We start from the raw sequence: 22,346 nt of genomic DNA on the forward strand, positions 1-22,346 counted from the left end.
AAGTGTTATCAGTTTGAAGTTTTGTACTAAGAGTTTTGAAAATTCACCAAATACTTGTGAAAATAGCAACAAAGCGAATGAAAAAAACTGTAACAACAATGATAGTACTGTCATCACAAGATACTAATAATGATGATTCACCTGTGTGTGTGTGTGTGTGTGTGTGTGTGTGTGTGTGTGTGTGTGTGTGTGTGTGTGTGTGTGTGTGTGTGTGTGTGTGTGTGTGTGTGTGTGTGTGTGTGTGTGTGTGTGTGTGTGGGCATTGTGTGTGTGTGTGGGCATTGTGTGTGTGGGCATTGTGTGTGTGTGCAGTGTGTGTGTGTGTGTGTGTGTGTGTGTGTGTGTGTGTGTGTGTGTGTGTGTGTGTGTGTGTGTGAGGGTGAGGGTGTCACGTCCTGACCAGTAAAGGGGTTATTTGTTATTATAGTTTGGTCAGGACGTGGCAGGGGGTGTTTGTTTTATGTGGTTCAGGGTGTGTTAGAGTATGTGTTTATGTAGAGGGGTGTTTTATTTATTAGTCCGGGGTTTTTTGGTTAAGTTCTATGTTGTATATTTCTATGTCTTTCTAGGGTGTTTAGATCTATGTTTAGGTATTGGGATTGGGGCCTTCAATTGGAGGCAGCTGTTTATCGTTGCCTCTGATTGAAGGTCCTATAATTAGGAGTGTGTTTGTTATGGGAATTGTGGGAGGTTGTGATTGCATAGCTGTGTTTAGCCTGTAATCTTGTTCGTTCGTACGTTTTTTTGTTTTCTTAAGTGTTAAAAAAATAAATATATAATGAGCACTCAACCTGCTGCGCTTTGGTCCACTTACTACGACGGCCGTTACAGAGGGCATTGTGTGTGTGTGTGTGTGTGTGTGTGTGTGTGTGTGTGAGGGCATGTGGACAGATAGGGGTCTACTTGTGCTCGAACACTTGCCCCTTTGCCCTCCGATTCGCCAAGAGCCCTTTTTGGATGCAGTTTTTGTCGTTGTTGTTCATGTCGTCGTGACGTCGTCAAGTTCACCACCGTCCTCTCCCACCCCACCCCATCTGTTGGTTGCTTGCGCCTGTTGGTCTGCCATGTACAGAGCTCGCACGCGCCCGGATGCGGCCACCGGTCGAGTGTGTGTAGCAAGCTACCTCGTTATCAACAGTACTGCCACAGCCGCTGCAGCATAACATTTGATTAACACAATTGATAACGCTTGATTTACTTACATCATCATCAATATTCAGCCTGGTTGGCTGATAGCCTACGCGCAGAAGAGAGGCAGAAAGACATAGAGAGGAGTAGCTGTATCTACGACCCTCCGACCCAACTCTATCCCTTCTTCAGTCGGGAGTCTAGACTCTAGCTTACCACCATATGTACTGTATACACTCAAATATCCACACAAGCCACTAGCCAGACAGCCATATTTGAGTTAGAAGATTATGACTATTCTATTAGGAAGTTATTATTTAAGAGCATTGAAGATTCATCACAATCAGTTAAACATATTTTTTTAACAAGCTGACTAGCAGATGCCGGTGGTGACCCTTTTTTCATTAGCACCTTCCCTCTGAAGTGTGTGTGTGTGTATGACAGTATCTCTCTAGAGGACTGCCAGCTCTGGTCCAGCTCTGGTCTAGGGGAGAGCCGCTCTGTTCCTCCCCAGGATGACGTGTGTGTGTGTGGCACCCGTAACTCATCACACAGCTGCCCCTGGACTCCCACCCACCCTGGAGGAGTGGGCTCAGTCAGACCAGGTAACAGGCCAGGGGTGACACCACAGTGTTTACAGCAAAACTAATGATGTCTGAGGAATAATGCACATTCTACTATAGTACTACTCACTGATACCGCTACTATTTCACAGCACATACAATCTGTTGAACATGCACATCATGGATCAATCTCCACTCAGACTCAGACCTGGGTTCAAATACTATTTGAAATATCTCAATTACTTTCACATACATTCAAAGTAAGTATTTAGATATGTTTGATTTTAAAAGACAAGTAGTTGAATAATTGATTGTATTTGGAAATACACTTGGTAAGTATTTGAAAATACTCAAATACACTGACTCAAATACACTCATATGCATTTAAACAATGTATTTGAAAATAGTATTTGAAATAAGTCTTTGAAAATGCTCTCAAATACAATTTGGTAGACTATTTGGATTTTACAAATTAACATTCAAATACTCAAATAAAAGTACTTTTGGGCTGTGTATTTCAAAATACTTGTATACACAAAAAAAGTGTTTTAAATACCAGATACTCAAATACACATGTATTTAAACTCAGTTCTGCTCATAATAACACATTCTTCAAATAGCTTCACCTTCACTACAACATGGTAATGTCATGTCTCCGTGAGGAGGGTTATTCAAATTGCTTCTATTCACATATAATGATCTCTACTCTAGCGTTTACCAGTGAATGGCATTTTGTTATATGCAAGTCCAAATAGCCTATAGAAATTCATATGGAAAATTTAACTTTTCATTCAAGAGAGTAATTTACCAAACCCAGTCCTCCCGCCAAAACAGAAAGAGAATGAGCCTTGAATAGAGAGAGATTAGAATTGAGTGAGGAAAGAGTGAGTGAGTGAGAGATAGAGAGGGAGAGAGAGAACAGATCCCTTTCTGAGGGGCCTAAAGACATGTTTCCCTCAGATGTTGGGTCTTCTTCAGATGCTAATAGAAAATGTCTATTCCCAAGCAGACCTTAACATAACAATGCTATAGAAGTGAAAGAGCTAAACCTCAGCTTTCTTTAGGAAGCCAAAGCTGGTCTTTCTTATGGACTAATGCCCTTCTCTCTTTGTACAGCGAGTGAAAGCCCTCTGGAACGCGATGGCAAGGTGATCACAGCGCTAACTGAAAATTAGATTGAAACAACACATTATCCACCCAAAAATACCGCTTTAACTCAAGAAATGACCAAATATAGCACTGTGTAGAAAGGCAATGCCAGATACACTTACTTTTAGACAGAGATTGTTTCAAATATTATCTGTTTATCTGGCTTTTGTTTTTAAAATCTGTGGTGAATTATGTCTATTGGAATGCACAAACCCAAATGTTTTGATTGTATGTCTCATTCAGACGCCAAAATTATATCTGAAATTCAGAGCTTGAAGCATTTTTGGAAGACTGACCATGAGGATTACAATAGAATACTTTTATCAGCTCTGATATGAAGAGTTCATGGGTTTCCTTTATGTTGCTTAAAACAGGTGAGCCTTCATTCAGGTTGTGTGGTTGAATGGTGGTAGATATCATTTTAGAAATGTTAGTAATCCTGTCTGTCAAATTTCTCAAAATGTTGTTTCAAGTTATTCTCCATGGAATTTTGGGCTATTTATTCATCCTTAAAAAGTTTTTTTTGAGAGGCGGTTTCATAGGCATCCGTTAATGAGTGTGTTTATGGCATATAACATAGCCTATGTATTATAATACCACGCTCAAGATGTATGGATGTGTTATTCATTGACATTTTACTGGCCCGAGGGAGTGGCTGTTAATGTGATTTTATTTGTTGACATTGAAGAAGGGGACAACAGAAATGGTTTGATTTGAGGGTACGATCCACCAGTTGTGTTGGAAGACTTCATGTCTCTGTAGAATATGACGTAACCTGACATGAGTCACATGGGTAACAGTAACACAATTAGGCTTAATCTCTTTTTCATGTTGCCTCATGATGACAATTGTTGCTTAAATACCCCACAATCACCAGCCTTTATCTCATTAATACCTCTCCTGTTCCCCGTCTGTCTCTGAAACTCTCTCTTTATGCAGATCAGATGCAAGTCCAGGACCAGGTGCAGCACGGAGGAAGTTAGCACCTTCTCAACCAGGCAGACACACTCTATTTACATGCAAAATGCATGCAGGTTTATTCAGCAAATGTGTGAGCACAGGTGTGAGTGATGTATGGGAGGGGGACACACACTGTTGTCACTAGAGCAACATACAGTGCCTACGGAAAGTGTTCAGACCCCTTGACTTTTTCCACATTCTGTTATGTTACAGCGTTATTCTAAAATTGATTAAATATTTAAAAAATTCTCTCGGCAATCTACACACAATACCCCATAATGACAAAGTGAAAATTTTTTTTTTAGCATTTTTGCAAATGTATTAAATATGAACAACAGAAATATCTTAATTACATAAGTATTCAGACCTTTTGCTATGAGACTCGAAATTGAGCTCAGGTGCATCCTGTTTCCATTGATCATCCTTGATGTTTCTACAAATTGATTGGAGTCCACCTGTGGTCAATTCAATTGATTGGACATGATTTGGAAATGCACACACCTGTCTATATAAGGTCCTACAGTTGACAGTGCCTGTCAGAGCAAAAACCAAGCCATGAGGATGAAGGAATTGTCCGTAGCGCTCCGAGACAGGCTTGTGTTGAGGCACAGATCTGGGGAAGGGTACCAAAACATTTCTGCAGTATTGAAGGTCCCCAAGAACACAATGGCCTCCATCAATTTTTAAATGGAAGAAGTTTGGAACCACCAAGACTGGCCACCCGACCAAACTGAGCAATCAGGGCAGAATGGCCTTGGTCAGGGAGGTGACCAAGAACCCAATGGTCACAGAGCTCTGGAGTTCCTCTGTGGAGGTGGGAGAACCTTCCAGAAGGGCAACCATCTCTGCAGCACTCCACCAAGCAGGCCTTTATGGCAGAGTGGCCAGACGGAAGCCACTCCTCAGTAAAATGCACATGACAGCCCACTTGGAGTTTGCCAAAAGGCACATAAAGACTCTCAGACCATGAGAAACAAGATTCTCTGGTCTGATGAAACAGAAATTGAACTCTTTGGCCTGAATGCCAAGCGTCACATCTGGAGGAACCCTGGCACCATCCCTACGGTGAAGCATGGTGGTGGCAGCATCATGCTGTGGGGATGTTTTTCAGCAGCAGGGACTGGGAGACTAATCAGGATCGAGGCAAAGATGAACGGATCCTTGATGAAAACCTGCTCCAGAGTGTTCAGGACCTCAGACTGGGCCAAAGGTTCACCTTCTAACAGGACAACAACCCTAAGCACACAGCCAAGACAATACAGGAGTGGCTTCGGGACAAGTCTTAGAATGTCCTTGAGTGGCCCAGCCAGAGCCCGGACATGAACCCGATCAAACATCTTTGGAGAGACCAGAAAATAGCTGTGCAGCAACGTTCCCCATCCATCCTGACAGAGTTTGAGAGGATCTACAGAGAAGAATGGGAGAAACTACCCAAGTACAGGTGTGCAAAGCTTGTAGCGTCATACCCAAGAAGAGTGAAGGCTGTAATCGCTGCCAAAGGTGCTTCAACAAAGTACTGAGTAAAGGGTCTGAATACTTATGTAAAACATTTACCAAAAAAATCGAAAAACCTGTTTTTGCTTTGTCATTATGGGTTATTGTGTGTATATTGATGAAGGAAAAAAACAATGTAATCAATTTTAGAATAAGGCTTTAACGAAACATGTAGAAATGTCAAGGGGTCTGAATACTTTCCGAATGGATGTATGTCTCTATCTTGACTCCATTTTGGGGGAAAACTCAGATGCAATATATCGGTTATTGTCCCGTGTAATATGTGTTATGTACTTCATTGAGGCTTATTTGCCATGTTCTTTATGTTTAGCATGCATTCATGCAGCACAGCATGGATAACGCTATATTTATGCATGGCACAAAACACAGTTTTGTTTTATTGTGGAGTAGGTAGAAGGTGTCCTATCTCAATTTATTAGCTGGGTGCTCTGTCATATATGACAATTACTTCAAATTAATGTTTATTTTCGTCCGGGCCGGCTAACGCATTTCGGCAGTTATACGTTCATCAGAGCAAGATATCACACCTGTTACCCACTCCACAATCATTTATATTCAGGTTGCAGCTCTCAATTTTTTAAATGATCTAAAGACACCACCTCCATCATGGCCCATTCTCTTTTCCAGGAAGCTCTGCTGAAGGTATAACTGCCGAAATGCGGAAGCCTGATTAGCCCAAAATAAAAAGGTAAAATGAGGTGACGTCCTTTTGTCTTTTTTTAAAAACACTTTGGAGTGCTGCCATTTCCAAATGTTCTTGAACTTGGGATTTCATTTGATGGTTTGGTTTCACTTGTGTTTAAATGACCACTATGAATGTTTGTGTGTGTGTGTGTGTGTGTGTGTGTGTGTGTGTGTGTGTGTGTGTGTGTGTGTGTGTGTGTGTGTGTGTGTGTGTGTGTGTGTGTGTGTGTGTGTGTGTGTGTGTGTGTGTGTGTGTGTGTGTGTTTATCCATTTGAAGATGGGAGCTCAGCACCAGAGCATCAGGACATCACTCCCTGGTGCATGTCTCATATTTATAAGGTAAATGAAACACAGCTGGTTCTGTGGAGACAGATGTCACTGCCATCCACTGTAGTGTAGACAGCTAACTTCCTGCAATTCTACACATTTTGCTATGCGGGAAAAAGAAAATGTTGCTGTTTTGAAGCTAATTTCCTATACTTCTACACATTTTGCCATGGGCAGAGACAAAAATGTGCAGTTTTATAGTTAATCTCATGCTATTCTACACATTTTGCCATGAGACTGCGAGAAAATGTTGCATTTTTTAAGTAATTAAAGCTAAAATATACAGCACCTTCAGAAAGTAATCACACCATTTAACTTTTTCTACATTTTGTTGTGTTACAGACTGAATTGACAATTTATTAAATTTGGATTTTCTTTCACTGGCCTACACACAATATCTCATAATGTCAAAGTGGAATTATTATTATTTTTTTTTTTAACTAATTAATAAAAAATGAAAAACTGAAATGTTTTGAGTCAATAAGTATTCAATCCGTTTGCTATGGCAAGCCTACTGTAAATAAGTTCAGGAGTAAAAATGTGCTTAACAAGTCACCTAATAAGTTGCATGGACTCTGTGTGCAATAATAGTGTTTAACATGATTTTTGACTACCCCACACATACAAGTATCTGTAAGGTCCCTCAGTCGAGCAGTGAATTTCAAACACAGATTCAACCACAAAGACCAGGGAGATTTTCCAATGCCTTGCAAAGAAGGGCACATATTGTTAGATGGATAAAAAAATGAATATCCCTTTGCACATAGTAAAGTTATTACTTACACTTTGGATGGTATATCAATACACCCAGTCACTACAAAGATACAGGCGTCCTTCTTAACTCAGTTGCTGGAGTGGAAGGAAACCACTCAGGGATTTCACAATAAGGCTAATGGGGACTTTAAAATAGTTACAGAGTTGAATGGCTGTGTTGGGAGAACTGAAGATGGATCAACAACATTGTAGCTTCTCCACAATACTAACTTAATTGACAGATTGAAAAGAAAGAAGCCTGTACAGAATACAAATATTCCAAAACATGCATCCTGTTTGGAACAAGGCACTAAAATAATACTGCAAAGAATGTGGCAAAGCAATTCACTTTTTGTCCTGAATACAAAGTGTTATGTTTGGGGCAAATAAAATCCAATCGATTACTGAGTATGACTTTCCATATTTGCTAGCATAGTGGTGGCTTCATCATGTTATGGGGAAAACCTGGTTCAGACAGCCTTCCACCAGACACTGGGAGATGAATTCCTCTTTCAGAAGGACAATAACCTAAAACACAAGGCCAAATCTACACTGGAGTTGCTTACCAAGAAGACAGTGAATATTCCTGAGTGGCCGAGACACAGTTTTGACTTAAATCTACTTGAAAATCTATGGCAACACATGAAAATGGTTGTCTAGCAATGATCAACAACCAATTTGATAGAGCTCAAAGAAATTTGAAAAGAATAATGGGCAAATGTTGCTCAATGCAGGTGTGGAAAGCTCATAGAGACTTACCCAGAAAGACTCACAGCTGCAATCGTTGCCAAAGCTGCTTCTACAAAGTATTGACAGGGGTGTGAATACTTATGTAAATGAGATATTTCTGTAATTATTTTTCAATAAATTTGCAAACATTTCTAAAAACATGTTTTCATTTTGACATTATGGGGTAGTGTGTGTAGATTTATGAGAGAAAAAAATATTTAATGCATTTTGAACCTAGGCTGCAACACAACAACATGTGGAATAAGTCAAGGGGAATGATTACTTTCTGAAGGCACAGTAGGTGTGTTGACTGTGATAAAGGCACTGGATTATGAGCTGTCTTGTTTTCTAAATGAACAAATTAAGTAGGCAGTGGCATGTTGCATATAGCCATAGAAGCACAGTGACACATGCCTAAATGTGGTCATATTCAATGCCAACCTTTTTATGTGAGTAAAGTACATGTTGGATTAAACAAAATACGCTAGACAAGGTGGGATTGTTTTGTGTCTGTAAAATTAATGAGGGAAATGTCAGAAGAAACGCTTTTATTTGCACATATTGATATACAGTTGAAGTCGGAAATTTACATACACTTATGTTGGAGTCATTAAAACTTGTTTTTCAACCACTCCACAAATGTATTGTTAACAAACTATAGTTTTGGCAAGTCGGCTAGGACATCTACTTTGTGCATTACACAAATAATTTTTCCAACAATTGTTTACAGACAGATTATTTCACTTATAATTCACTGTATCACAATTTCAGTGGGACAGAAGTTTACATACACGAAGTTCACTGTGCATTTAAACAGCTTGGAAAATTCCAGAAAATTATGTCATGGCTTTAGAAGCTTCTAATAGGCTAATTGACATAATTTGAGTCAATTGTAGGTGTACCTGTGGATGTATTTCAAGACTTACCTTCAAACTCAGCGCCTCTTTGCTTGACATCATGGGAAAATCTAAAGAAATCAGCCAAGACCTCAGAAAAACAATTGTAGACCTCCACAAGTCTGGTTCATCCCTGGGAGCAATTTCCAAATGCCTGAAGGTACCACGTTCATCTGTACAAACAATAGTACGTAAGTATAAACACCATGGGACCACGTAGCCGTTATACCGCTCAGGAAGGAGACGTGTTCTGTCTCCTAGAAATGAACGTACTTTGGTGCGATAAGTGCAAATCAATCCCAGAACAACAGCAAAGGACCTTGTGAAGATGCTGGAGGAAACAGGTACAAAGTATCTACATCCACAGTAAAACGAGTTCTATATCGACATAACCTGAAAGGCCGCTCAGCAAGGAAAAAGCCAGTGCTCCAAAACCGGCATAAAAAAGCCAGACTACGGTTTGCAACTGCACATGGGGACAAAGATCATTCTTTTTGGAGAAATGTACTCTGGTCTGATGAAACTAAAATAGAACTGCTTGGCCATAATGACTATCGTTATGTTTAGAGGGAAAAGGGGATGATTGCAAGCTGAAGAACACCATCCCAACCGTGAAGCACGGGGGTGGCAGAATCATGTTGTGGGGGTGCTTTGCTGCAGGAGGGACTGGTGCACTTCACAAAATAGATGATAATAGAAGGAAAATTATGTGGATATATTGAAGCAACATCTCAAGACATCAGTCAGGAAGTTAAAGCTTGGTCGCAAATGGGTGTTCCAAATGGACAATGACCCCAAGCATACTTCCAAAGTTGTGGCAAAATGGCTTAAAGACAACAACGTCAAGGTATTGGAGTGGCCATCACAAAGCCCTGACCTCAATCCTACAGAAAATGTGTGGGCAGAACTGAAAAATCGTGTGCGAGCAAGGAGGCCTACAAACCTGACTCCGTTACACCAGCTCTGTCAGGAGAAAGGGGCCAAAATTCTCCCAACTTATTGTGGGAAGCTTGTGGAAGGCTGCCCGAAATGTTTGACCCAAGTTAAACAATTTAAAGGCAATGCTACCAAATACTAATTGAGTGTATGTAAACTTCTGACCCACTGGGAATGTGATGAAAGAAAAAAAAAGCTGAAATAAATCATTCTCTCTACTATTATTCTGACATTTCACATTCTTAAAATAAAGTGGTGATCCTAACTGACCTAAGACAGGGCATTTTTACTAGGATTAAATGTCAGTAATTGTGATAAACTGAGTTTAAATGTATTTGGCTAAGGTCTATGTAAACTTCTGACTTCAACTGTATTAACCATCATATCAAAGTTAATTTGGAGACACGCGATGATATGTTGTGTGACCCTCCCACTACGACTCATTGGGAAAGCATGCAGTTTATTAGGCTACAGATTAAATAAGTTATGATGAACTTCACAGGGTGGTGAAAGTGCGAGGTGATGAGGTTGATGCTCCTTTCCAATAAATATCAAGGGTCTGGTGACATGATCATTGATTCTTGGCTGCCGTTTGACCAATAAAAATAATCTTGTTCTTTTGTCTATAATAATCTCATCATGTATGTAGGCTATACCCGTAATGTATCTGTGAGCTGTTGGCTGGAGCACACGTGCCAATACCAGTGGGCAAACTCACTATATAACGCAATTTTTTTTATTCTGAGGAAACCATCAGTAGATATGGAAATGTTTTATTCGGTACAAGGGACTTTAACCACAAAAGTATGTGCACTATGTCATCATGCAAATCCTTTTATCCGCAACAAGTCAATTCAATGGAAACACATCTCTGGTGGGAAAATGCGCATATTGTTTTTTGCGGATTTTAGAATATTCACATGAAAATCTGTCGCCAATTGAATGGAAACCTAGCTTCTGACAAATAGAGAGCATATTTTTTTATATATATTTTTTATTTCACCTTTATCTAAAAAGGTACGCCAGTTGAGAATAAGTTCTCATTTACAACTGCGACCTGGCCAAGATAAGGCAAAGCAGTGCGACAAAAACAACAACACAGAGTTACACATAAACAGATGTACAGTCAATAACACAAAAGAAAATAAAAATGGAAAAATCTATGAACAGTGTGTGGAAATGTAGAAGAGTAGGGAGATAGGCAATAAATAGGCCCTAGAGGGGAAAATAATTGCAATTTAGCATTAATACTGGAGTGATAGATGTGCAGATGATGATGTGCAAGAAGACATACTGGGGTGCAAAAGAGCAAGAGGGTCAGTAATAATATGGGGATGAGGTAGTCGGGTTTGCTATTTACAGATTGGCTGTGTACAGGTACAGTGATCGGTAAGCTGCTCTGACAGCTGATGCTTAAAGTTAGAGAGGGAGATATAAGACTCCAGCTTCAGAGATTTTTGCAATTCGTTCCAGTCACTGGCAGCAGAGAACTGGAAGGAAAGGCGGCCAAAGGAAGTGTTGGCTTTGGGGATGACCAGTGCAATATACCTGCTGGAGCGCGTGATATGCGTGGGTGTTGCTATGGTGACCAGTGAGCTGAGATAAGGCGGGGCTTTACCCAACAAAGACTTATAGATGACCTGGAGCCAGTGGGTTTGGGGACGGATATGTCGTGAGGGCCAGCCAACGAGAGCATACAGGTCGCAGTGGTGGGTAGTATATAGGGCTTTGGTGATAAAACGGATGGCACTGTGATAGAATACATCCAGTCTGCTGAGTAGTGTTGGGGGCTATTTTGTAAAGGACATCGCTGAAGTCAAGGATCGGTAGGATAGTCCGTTTTACGAGGGTAAGTTTGGCAGCATGAGTGAAGGAGGCTTTGTTGCGAAATAGGAAGCCGATTCTAGATTTAATTTTGGATTGGAGATGCTTAATGTGAGTCTGGAAGGAGAGTTTACAGTCTAATCAGACACCTAGGTATTTGTAGTTGTCTACATATTCTAGGTCAGAACCGTCCAGAGTAGTGATGCAAGTCGGGCGGGAGGGTGCCGGCAGCAATCGGTTGAAGAGCATGCACTTAGTTTTACTTGCATTTAAAAGTAGTTGGAGGCCACGGAAGGAGTGTTGTATGGTGTTGAAGCTTGTTTGGAGGTTTGTTAGCACAGTGTCATAAGAAGGGCCAGATGTATACAGAATGGTGTCATCTGCATTGAGGTGGATCAGAGAATCACCAGCAGCAAGAGTGACATCATTGATATATACAGAGAAAAGAGTCGGGCTGAGAATTGAACCCTGTGGCACCCCCATAGAGACTGCCAGAGGTCAGGACAACAGGCCCTCTGATTTGACACACTGAACTCTTATCTGCGAAGTAGTTGGTGAACCAGGCGAGGCAGTCATTTGTGAAGAAAAGGCTATTGAGTCTGCCGATTAGAATGCGGTGATTGACAGAGTGGAATGCCTTAGGCCAGGTCGATGAAGACGGCTGCACAGTACTGTCTTTTATTGATGGCGGTTATGATATCATTTAGGACCTTGAGCGTGGCTGAGGTGCACCCATGACCAACTCGGAAACTAGATTGCATAGCGGAGAAGGTACGGTGGGATTCGAAATGGTCGGTGATCTGTTTACTAACTTGGTTTTTGAAGATTTTAGAAAGGCAGGGCAGGGTGGATATAGGTCTATAACAGTTTGGGTCTAGTGTCTCTCCCTTTGAAAAGGGGGATGACCATGGCAGCTTTCCAATCTTTGGGGATCTCAGACGATACAAAAGAAAGGTTGAATAGGCTAGTAATAGGGGTTGCAACAATTTCGGCTGAAAATATACAGTGCATTTGGAAGGTATTCAGACCCCTTGACTTTTTCCACATTTTGTTACATTACAGCCTTCTTCTAAAATGGATTCAATTGTTTTTGCAAATGTATAAAAAATATAAAACTGAAATATCACATTTACATAAGTACTCAGGCCCTTTACTCAATACTTTGTTGAAGCATCTTTGGCAGCCATTATAGCCTCAAGTCTGACGCTACAAGCTTGACACACCTGTATTTGTAGTTTTTCCCCATACTTCTCTGCAGATTTTCTCAAGCTCTATCAGGTTGGCTAGGGAGCGACGCTGCACAGCTACAGTGGCTTGCGAAAGTATTCACAGCCTTGGCATTTTTCCTACTTTGTTGCCTTACAACCTGGAATTAAAATGGATTTTTTTGGGGTGTTTGTATCATTTGATTTACACAACATGCCTACCACTTTGAAGATACAAAATATTTTTTATTGTGAAACAAACAAGAAATGACACAAAAAAACTGAAAACTTGAGCATGCATAACTATTCACCCCTCCAAAGTCAATACTTTGTAGAGCCACCTTTTGCAGCAATTACAGCTGCATGTCTTTTGCGGTACGTCTCTATAAGCTTGGCACATCTAGCAACTGGGAATTTTGCCCATTCTTCAAGGCAAAACTGCTCCAGCTCCTTCAAATTGGATGGATTCCACTGGTGTACAGCAATCTTTAAGTCATACCATAGATTCTCAATTGGATTGAGGTCTGGGCTTTGACTAGGCCATTCCAAGACATTTAAATGTTTCCCCTTAAACCACTCAAGTGTTGCTTTAGCAGTATGCTTAGGGTCATTGTTCTGCTGGAAGGTGAATCTCAGTCCCAGTCTCAAATCTCTGGAAGACTGAAACAAGTTTCCCTCAAGAATTTCCCTGTATTTAGGGCCATCCATCATTCTTTCAATTCTGGCCAGTTTACCAGTCCCTGCCAATGAAAAACATCCCCACAGCATGATGCTGCCACCACCATGCTTCACTGTGGGGATGGTGTTCTCGGGGTGATGAGAGGTGTTGGGTTTGCGCCAGAGATAGCGTTTTCCTTGATGGGCAAAAAGCAAAATTATTGTCTCATCTGACCATAGTACCTTCTTCTATATGTTTGGGGAGTCTCCCACATGCCTTGTGGCGAACACCAAACGTGTTTGCTTATTATTTTCTTTAAGCAATGGCTTTTTTTCTGGCCACTCTTCTGTAAAGCCCAGCTCTGTGGAGTGTAGGCCTTAAAGTGGTGCTCTGGACAGATACTCCAATCTCCGCTGTGGAGCTTTGCAGCTCCTTCGGGGTTATCTTTGGTCTCTTTGTTGCCTCTCTGATTAATGCCCTCCTTGCATCTGTACTTCACAACTTTGTCCCTGACCTGTTTGGAGAGGTCCTTGATCTTTATGGTGCCGCTTGCTTGGTGGTGCCCCTTGCTTAGTGGTGTTGCAGACTCTGGGGCCTTTTGGAACAGGCGTGTATATATACTGAGATCATGTGACACTTAGATTGCACACAGGTGGACTTTATTTAACACATTTTGTGACTGGTTGCAGGTAATTGGTTGTACCAGATCTTATTTAGGGGCTTCATAGCAAAGGGGGTGAATACATATGCATGCACCACTTTTCTGTTTTTAATTTATTTAAATTTTTTTAAACAAGTTATTTTTTTCATTTCACTTCACCAATTTTGACTATTTTATGTATGTCCATTACATGAAATCCAAATAAAAATCCATTTAAATTACAGGTTGTAATGCAACAAAATAGGAAAAACGCCATGGGGGATTAATACTTTTGCAAGGCACTGTATTTTCAGGTCTCTCCAAACTGGCTGGGTCACTCAAGGACATTCAGACACTTGTCCCGAATCCATGCCTGCCTTGTCTTGGCTGTGTGCTTAGGGTCATTGTCCTGTATATACACTGCTCAAAAAAATAAATGGAACACTTAAACAACACAATGTAACTCCAAGTCAATCACACTTCTGTGAAATCAAACTGTCCACTTAGGAAGCAACACTGATTGACAATAAATTTCACATGCTGTTGTGCAAATGGAATAGACAACAGGTGGAAATTATAGGCAATTAGCAAGACACCCCCAATAAAGGAGTGGTTCTGCAGGTGGTGACCACAGACCACTTCTCAGTTCCTATGCTTCCTGGCTGATGTTTTGGTCACTTTTGAATGCTGGCGGTGCTTTCACTCTAGTGGTAGCATGAGACGGAGTCTACAACCCACACAAGTGGCTCAGGTAGTGCAGCTCATCCAGGATGGCACATCAATGCGAGCTGTGGCAAGAAGGTTTGCTGTGTCTGTCAGCGTAGTGTCCAGAGCATGGAGGCGCTACCAGGAGACAGGCCAGTACATCAGGAGACGTGGAGGAGGCCGTAGGAGGGCAACAACCCAGCAGCAGGACCGCAACCTCCGCCTTTGTGCAAGGAGGAGCAGGAGAAGCACTGCTAGAGCCCTGCAAAATGACCTCCAGCAGGCCACAAATGTGCATGTGTCTGCTCAGAAACAGACTCCATGAGGGTGGTATGAGGGCCCGACGTCCACAGGTGGGGGTTGTGCTTACAGCCCAACACCGTGCAGGACGTTTGGCATTTGCCAGAGAACACCAAGATTGGCAAATTCGCCACTAGCGCCCTGTGCTCTTCACAGATGAAAGCAGGTTCACACTGAGCACATGTGACAGATGTGACAGAGTCTGGAGACGCCGTGGAGAACGTTCTGCTGCCTGCAACATCCTCCAGCATGACCGGTTTGGCGGTGGGTCAGTCATGGTGTGGGGTGGCATTTCTTTGGGGGGCCGCACAGCCCTCCATGTGCTCGCCAGAGGTAGCCTGACTGCCATTAGGTACCCAGATGAGATCCTCAGACCCCTTGTGAGACCATATGCTGGTGCGGTTGGCCCTGGGTTCCTCCTAATGCAAGACAATGCTAGACCTCATGTGGCTGGAGTGTGTCAGCAGTTCCTGCAAGAGGAAGGCATTGATGCTATGGACTGGCCCGCCCGTTCCCCAGACCTGAATCCAATTGAGCACATCTGGGACATCATGTCTCGCTCCATCCACCAACGCCACGTTGCACCACAGACTGTCCAGGAGTTGGCGGATGCTTTAGTCCAGGTCTGGGAGGAGATCCCTCAGGAGACCATCCGCCATCTCATCAGGAGCATGCCCAGGCGTTGTAGGGAGGTCATACAGGCACGTGGAGGCCACACACACTACTGAGCCTCATTTTGACTTGTTTTAAGGACATTACATCAAAGTTGGATCAGCCTGTAGTGTGGTTTTCCACTTTAATTTTGAGTGTGACTCCAAATCCAGACCTCCATGGGTTGATAAATTGGATTTCCATTGATTATTTCTGTGTGATTTTGTTGTCAGCACATTCAACTATGTAAAGAAAAAAGTATTTAATAAGATTATTTAATTCATTCAGATCTAGGATGTGTTGTTTAAATGTACCCTTTATTTTTTTGAGCAGTGTGTTATATATATATATATATATATATATATATATATATATATTCTTTTATAAATTAGCAAAAATGTGTAACCTTTTTTTCTTTGTCATTATGTGGTGTAGATTGATGTGATTGATATGATGTGATTGATATGTGTGTAGATTGATGAGGAAAAAAATCTATTTAATTAATTTTAGAATATAGCGGTAACCTAACAAAACGTGGAAAAAGTCAAGCGGTCTGAAGATTTTCCAAAGGCACTCTGTATATATATATAATTTTTTTTTTTCTCAATCAACCCAAGCCCACCCGTGCTCTTCTATTCCTTCTTTCTATCTCTTTACCCCTCCCATTTTGCCCTCTGTGTCTATCTTTCCTCTCTCCATCTCTCTGATGTTGTGATGGGTCCCTCCCTCCTCCCTCACTTCAGAGTCGAGACTTCATGGAGCCGAAGCTGCAAAACTTACTTCCTGGAGCTAGCGCCCACTTCCTGTCTTCTTGTGACTTCCTGTCCTGGCTCTGTGATCAGGCCCCGCGGAGCCGCCTCTCTGGGAGAGACTTCCGGTTCCACAGACAGCTGTGGAGATAATTGCACCTTCCTGCTTTTGTCAGGGATTTTTCCCTTTTGTTCTCTCAAAGGTCTTTCCCCTGAACTGTTTTTACACTTTCTTTGCTGGGCTGCAGGTTTATTTTGATATCAGGTGAACCGAATCAAATCCCCTTGAGAGGTGTCATCTCAACTTTTGGAGGCACAAAGTAAATATTAGGCACAAAGTAAATATTCCACATGGTGATTTGAAAGACTAACCACAGTATTGCACCAGTCTATCCTCAGTGGACTGTGTATTCCAATCAGCTCCCCTCTCCCCAGAGCCTCCCATCCAGCCCTCCAGGCCACTTGCCCTGCCCTTCGTGTGTGTGGAGGAATGCAGTGGGTGTGGTGACTGTGGGCCCCGGTAGAGACAGGCGCTGGCTGGTACATGAAGCCCCACCACAGCCTCCCCTGACAGGCAGGGCAGAGCAGAGACAGCCTGCAGGGAGGAGGGCTCCACTGGGTGAGGGAGCACAGGCCAGAAGCAGAGGGGAGAGGCAGAGAGTTAGTACAGGGAGAGGGAGAGGAGAAGGGAACATTGTGTGGATGAGGCTGTTTTGGGTGCCTTGCTTTCTGGGATTGCAGTGTAAATCTTCCAAAATAATACATCTCTCTGCCCAGCTGAAACTGTTAATTTATATATGAATGCATCTTTTTATGTGTTGATGTGTATACCAGCTGATTTAAAAGATTCCACATGCTCTACATTGACATGGTGCCTCTAGTCTGATGAATCTCTCAGTCCTCCCATTCCTCTGTCAAGCGCACTGAGGCTATCTGTCTCCCCACGCGTGGCTAACGACACCACCAGTCGTACTGGGCAGCATATGTTCACCTTATTCCTTCATTGTATCCCTTTGGCCACCTGCATGGGCTGGGGGTGACAGCAGGGTGGCTGCTATGGCCTAGGGAGTGGGGATAAGGCCTGGGGTGTCAGCCCAGCCTGGGGGGGGGGTACAGGCCTGTCGGTATGTCTCCCCGCAGAGAGGGTAAACTGTGAGGGGGACATCACAGCCACATGGGCTTCTCATAGCGGTCAGTGGGGGTCCATCTGGGCCGGTTATTGTGTCAGTGTGGTTTGAGTACCCATTGAGTTCAAATAAGTATGAGTCCTTAGATTCATTGATGTATGTTAAAGGATTTTGGGGGGGTATTTTATTAGGATCCCCATTAGCTGTTGCAAAGGGCGCAGCTACTCTTCCTAGGGTCAACACAGAACATGGAACATGACATAATACAGAACATTAATAGGCAAGAAAGCTAAATGATCGAACTACATGCATTTAAAAATAGCACACATAGCCTACATATCAATACATACACACAAATGATCTAGGTCAAATTGGGTAGAGGTGTTGTGCCGTGAGGTGTTGCTTTATCTGTTTTTTGAAACCAGGTTTGCTGTTCATTTGAGCAAGATGAGATGGAAGGGAGTTCCATGCAATAATGGCTCTATATAATACTGTACGCTTTCTTGAATTTGTTCTGGATTTGGGGACTGTGAAACGACCCCTGGTGGCATGTCTGGTGGGGTAAGTGTGTGTGTCAGAGCTGTGTGTAAGTTGACTATGCAAACAATTTGGAATTTTCGACACATTAATGTTTCTTATAACAATAAGTCAGTCTCTCCTCAACTCTTAGCCAAGAGAGACTACCATGCATAATATTTATATTAGCCCTCTGATTACAATGAAGATCAAAATGTCACTCTGTTCTGGCCCAGCTGCAGCTTAACTAGGTCTTTCTTAGCAGCACTTGGCCACATGGCTGGACAAAAATCAAGACAAGACAAAACTAGAACCTGCAGGACTTGCTTTGTGGAGTGTGGTGTCAAAAAAGCAGAACATCTCTTTCTCACGGACAGACCTCTCCCAATCTTTACAACCATTGAATCCATATGTTTTGACCATGACAGTTTACAATCTAAGATAACACCAAGTAATTTAATCTCCTCAGTTTCTTCAATTTGCCAATGAAGTAATCATTAAAATAATTTGCAACATCAACTGGTTTTGTGATGAATAAGCCATCTTCTTTGATTAAAGATGGCGTTGAATTTGCCCATAATTTAATTGAAAGTACGCCACAGTTTTTCCCCCATCATTCTTTATATCATTGATCTTGGCTTAATAATACAGTTTCTTCTTCTTTTTGTTAAGTTTCATCACAAAATGTCTCAATTTGCAGTAAGTCAGCCAGTCTTATTAGCCACGACGTTTGCCCCATCTCTTTCAACCATACAGTTTTTAATCACTCCATGGAGCATTAACAGAAAGACTGGGGCGGCAGGTAGCCTAGTGGCTAGAGTGTTGGGCCAGTAACCGCAAGGTTGCTAGATCAAATCCCTGAGCTGACAAGGTAAACATCTGTTGTCCTGCCCCTGAACAAGGCAGTTAACCCACTGTTCCTAGGCTGTCATTGTAAATAAGAATTTGTTCTTAACTGACTTGCCTAGTTAAATAAAGGTAAAATAATTAACAGTCAGTTTCTTAACAGGTGCATGTTTATCAATAATTGGAAGAAGCAATTTCATAAATTCATCAAGAGCTGCGTCTGGATGTTCCTTATTAATCACATCTGACCAACAAATATTAGTTACTTCATCCACATAATAGTCACAGCAAAAACTTTATATGATCTCTTATACACTGTTTTAGGCCCAGCTTTTGGAACCTTGGTTATCCTACATATAGCCACTATATTGTGATCACTGCATCCAATTGGTACGGATTGTAACGGCCGTCGTTAAAATGAGACCAAGGTGCAGCGGAGGATGTGTTCATCTTTCTTTCATTTAATGGAACGCATGAACACTACAAAATAAACAAAACAACCAGCAACAGTTCTGTCCGGTTACACACTAAACAGAAAACAATCACCCACAAAAACCCAAAGGAAAACAGGCTACTTATGTGTGACTCCCAATCAGCAACAACGAACTACAGCTGTGCTTTATTGGGAGCCACACACGGCCCAAAACAAAGAAATACAAAAACATAGAAAAATGAACATAGAACGCCCACCCAATGTAACACCCTGGCCTAACCAAAATAAAGAACAAAAACCCCTCTCTATGGCCAGGGCGTTACACGGATACAGCTTTAGAACAGAGTTCTACAGTATTAGTAAAAATGTGATCAATACATGTGGATAATCTTGTTCCTGTAGTGTTTGTAAACACCATGGTAGGTTGATTAATAACCTGAACCAGGTTACAGGCACTGGTTACAGTGAAAAGATTCTCAGGACATCGCACAGACAGGTATAAATATCTCTCCGGGAAGCATAAGGGCGGTGGGATCTGTTTCATGATTAACAACTCATGGTGTAATTCTAGGAACATACAGGAACTCAAGTCATTTTGTTCACCCGACCTAGAAAACCTCCCAATTAAATGCCAACCATATTATCTCCCAAGAGAATTCTCCTCCGTCATCGCCATGGCCATTTACATCCCACCTCAAGCCGAAACCTCGACGGCCCTCAAAGAACTTCATTGGACTTTATGAAAACTGGAAACCACATATCCTGAGGCTGCATTTATTGTAGCTGGGGATTTTAACAAAGCAAATCTGAGGACTAGGCTGCCAAAGTTTTATCAACATCTTGACTGTCCTACGCGCGCTACTAAGACTCTCGTCTATTGCTATTCAAACTTCCGGAACGCCTACAAGGCCCTCCCCCACCCTCCTTTCGGCAAATCTGACCATGACTCCATCTTGCTCCTCCCGTCCTATAGGCAGAAACTCAAACAGAAAGTGCCCGTGCTTCGTACTATTCAACACTGGTCTGACCAATCGGAATCCACGCGTCAGGATTGTTTTTATCATGTAGACTGGGATATGTTCCAGGTAGCTTGCGAAAAATAATCTAGACGCGTACACGGATACGGTGACTGAGTTTATAAGGAAGTGTATAGGAGATGTAGTACCCACTGTGACTATTAAAACCTACCCTATCCAGAAACCGTGGATAGATGGTAGCATTCACGCAAAAATAAAAATGCAAACCTCAGCCTTTAACCATGGCAACGTGACTGGTAATATGGCAGAATATAAACAGTGTAGTAATTCACTCTCAAAGGCAACAAGCTAAACGTCAGTATAGAGATAAAGTGGAGTCGCAATTCAACGGCTCAGGCACGAGACGTATGTGGCAGGCCACCACAGACAATCACGGACTACAAAAGGAAAACCAGCCACTTCACTGAGACCGACGTCTTGCTTCCGGACAGGCTAAACACAGTGCCACCAACGCGGCCCGCTACCAAGGACTGTGGGCTCTCCTTCTCCATAGTTGATGTGAGTAAAACATTTAAACGTGTTAACCCTCGCAAGGCTTCCGGCCTAGACCTAGCCACGTCCTCAGAGCATGCGCAGACCAGCTGGCTGGTGTGTTTACGGGCATATTCAATCTCTCCCTATCACAGGCTGCTGTCCCCACATCCTTCAAGATGGCCACCATTGTTCCTGTACCCAAGAAGGTAAAGGTAACTGAATTTAATGACTATCGCCCCGTAGCACTCACCTGTCATCATAAAGTGCTTTGAGAGACTAGTCAAGGACCATATCACCTCTACCTTACCTGTCATCCTAGACCCACTTCAATTTGCTTACCGCCTCAATAGATCCACAGACGATGCAATCACTCTGCACACTGCCCTATCCCATCTGGACAAGAGGAATACCTATGTAAGAATGCTGTTTATTGACTATAGCTCAGCATTCAACACCATAGTACCCTCCAAGCTCGTCATTAAGCTCGATGCCTTGGGTCTGAACCATGCCCTGTGCAACTAGGTCCTGGACATCCTAACGGCCCGCCCCCAGGTGAAGGTAGGAAACATCATCTCCACTCCGCTGATCCTCAACACTGGGGCCCCACAAGGGTGCGTGCTCAGCCCCCTCCTGTACTCCCTGTTCACCCATGACTGCATGACCAAGCACGCCTCCAACTCAATCATCAAGTTTGCAGATGACACAACAGTAGTAGGCTTGATTACCAGTGCCTGGAAAACAACCTCTCACTCAACGTCAACAAAACAAAGAGATGATCGTGGACTTCAGGAAACAGCAAAGGGTGCACCCCCCTACCTACATCGACGGGACCGCAGTGGAGAAGGTGGAAAGCTTCAAGTTCCTTGGCGTACACATCACTGACAAACTGAAATGGACCACCCACACAGACAGTGTGGTGAAGAAAGCACAACAGAGCTTCTTCAACCTCTGGAGGCTAAAGAAATGTGGCTTGTCACCTAAAACCCTCACACATTTTTACAGATGCACAATTGAAAGCATCCTGTCAGGCTGTATCACCGCCTAGTATGGCAACTGCACCGCCCGTAACCGCAAGGCTCTCCAGAGGGTGGTGCGGTCTGCCCAATGCATCACCGGGGGCAAACTACCTGCCCTCCAGGACACCTACAGCACCCGATGTCACAGGAAGGTCAAAAAGATCCTCAAGGACATTAACCACTCCAGCCACTGCCTGTTCACCCCGCTATCATCCAGAAGGCGGGGGTCAGTACAGGTGCATCAAACCTGGGACCGAGAGACTGAAAAACAGATTCTATCTCAAGGCCATCAGACTGTTAAACAGCCATCACTAGCCCATTAGAGCCTGCTGCCTATAGGCATAGACTAGGAATCACTGGCCACTTTAAGGAATGGAACACTAGTCACTTTAATAATGTTTACATATCTGGCATTACTCATCTCATATGTATATACTGTTTTCTATACTATTCTACGGTACCTCATTCACTTAATAATGTTTACATATCTTGCATTACTCATCTCATATGTATATACTGTTTTC

This window comes from Salmo salar, chromosome ssa12 (assembly GCF_905237065.1).
Source record: "Salmo salar chromosome ssa12, Ssal_v3.1, whole genome shotgun sequence".
NCBI classification, from domain to species: Eukaryota; Metazoa; Chordata; class Actinopteri; order Salmoniformes; family Salmonidae; genus Salmo; species Salmo salar.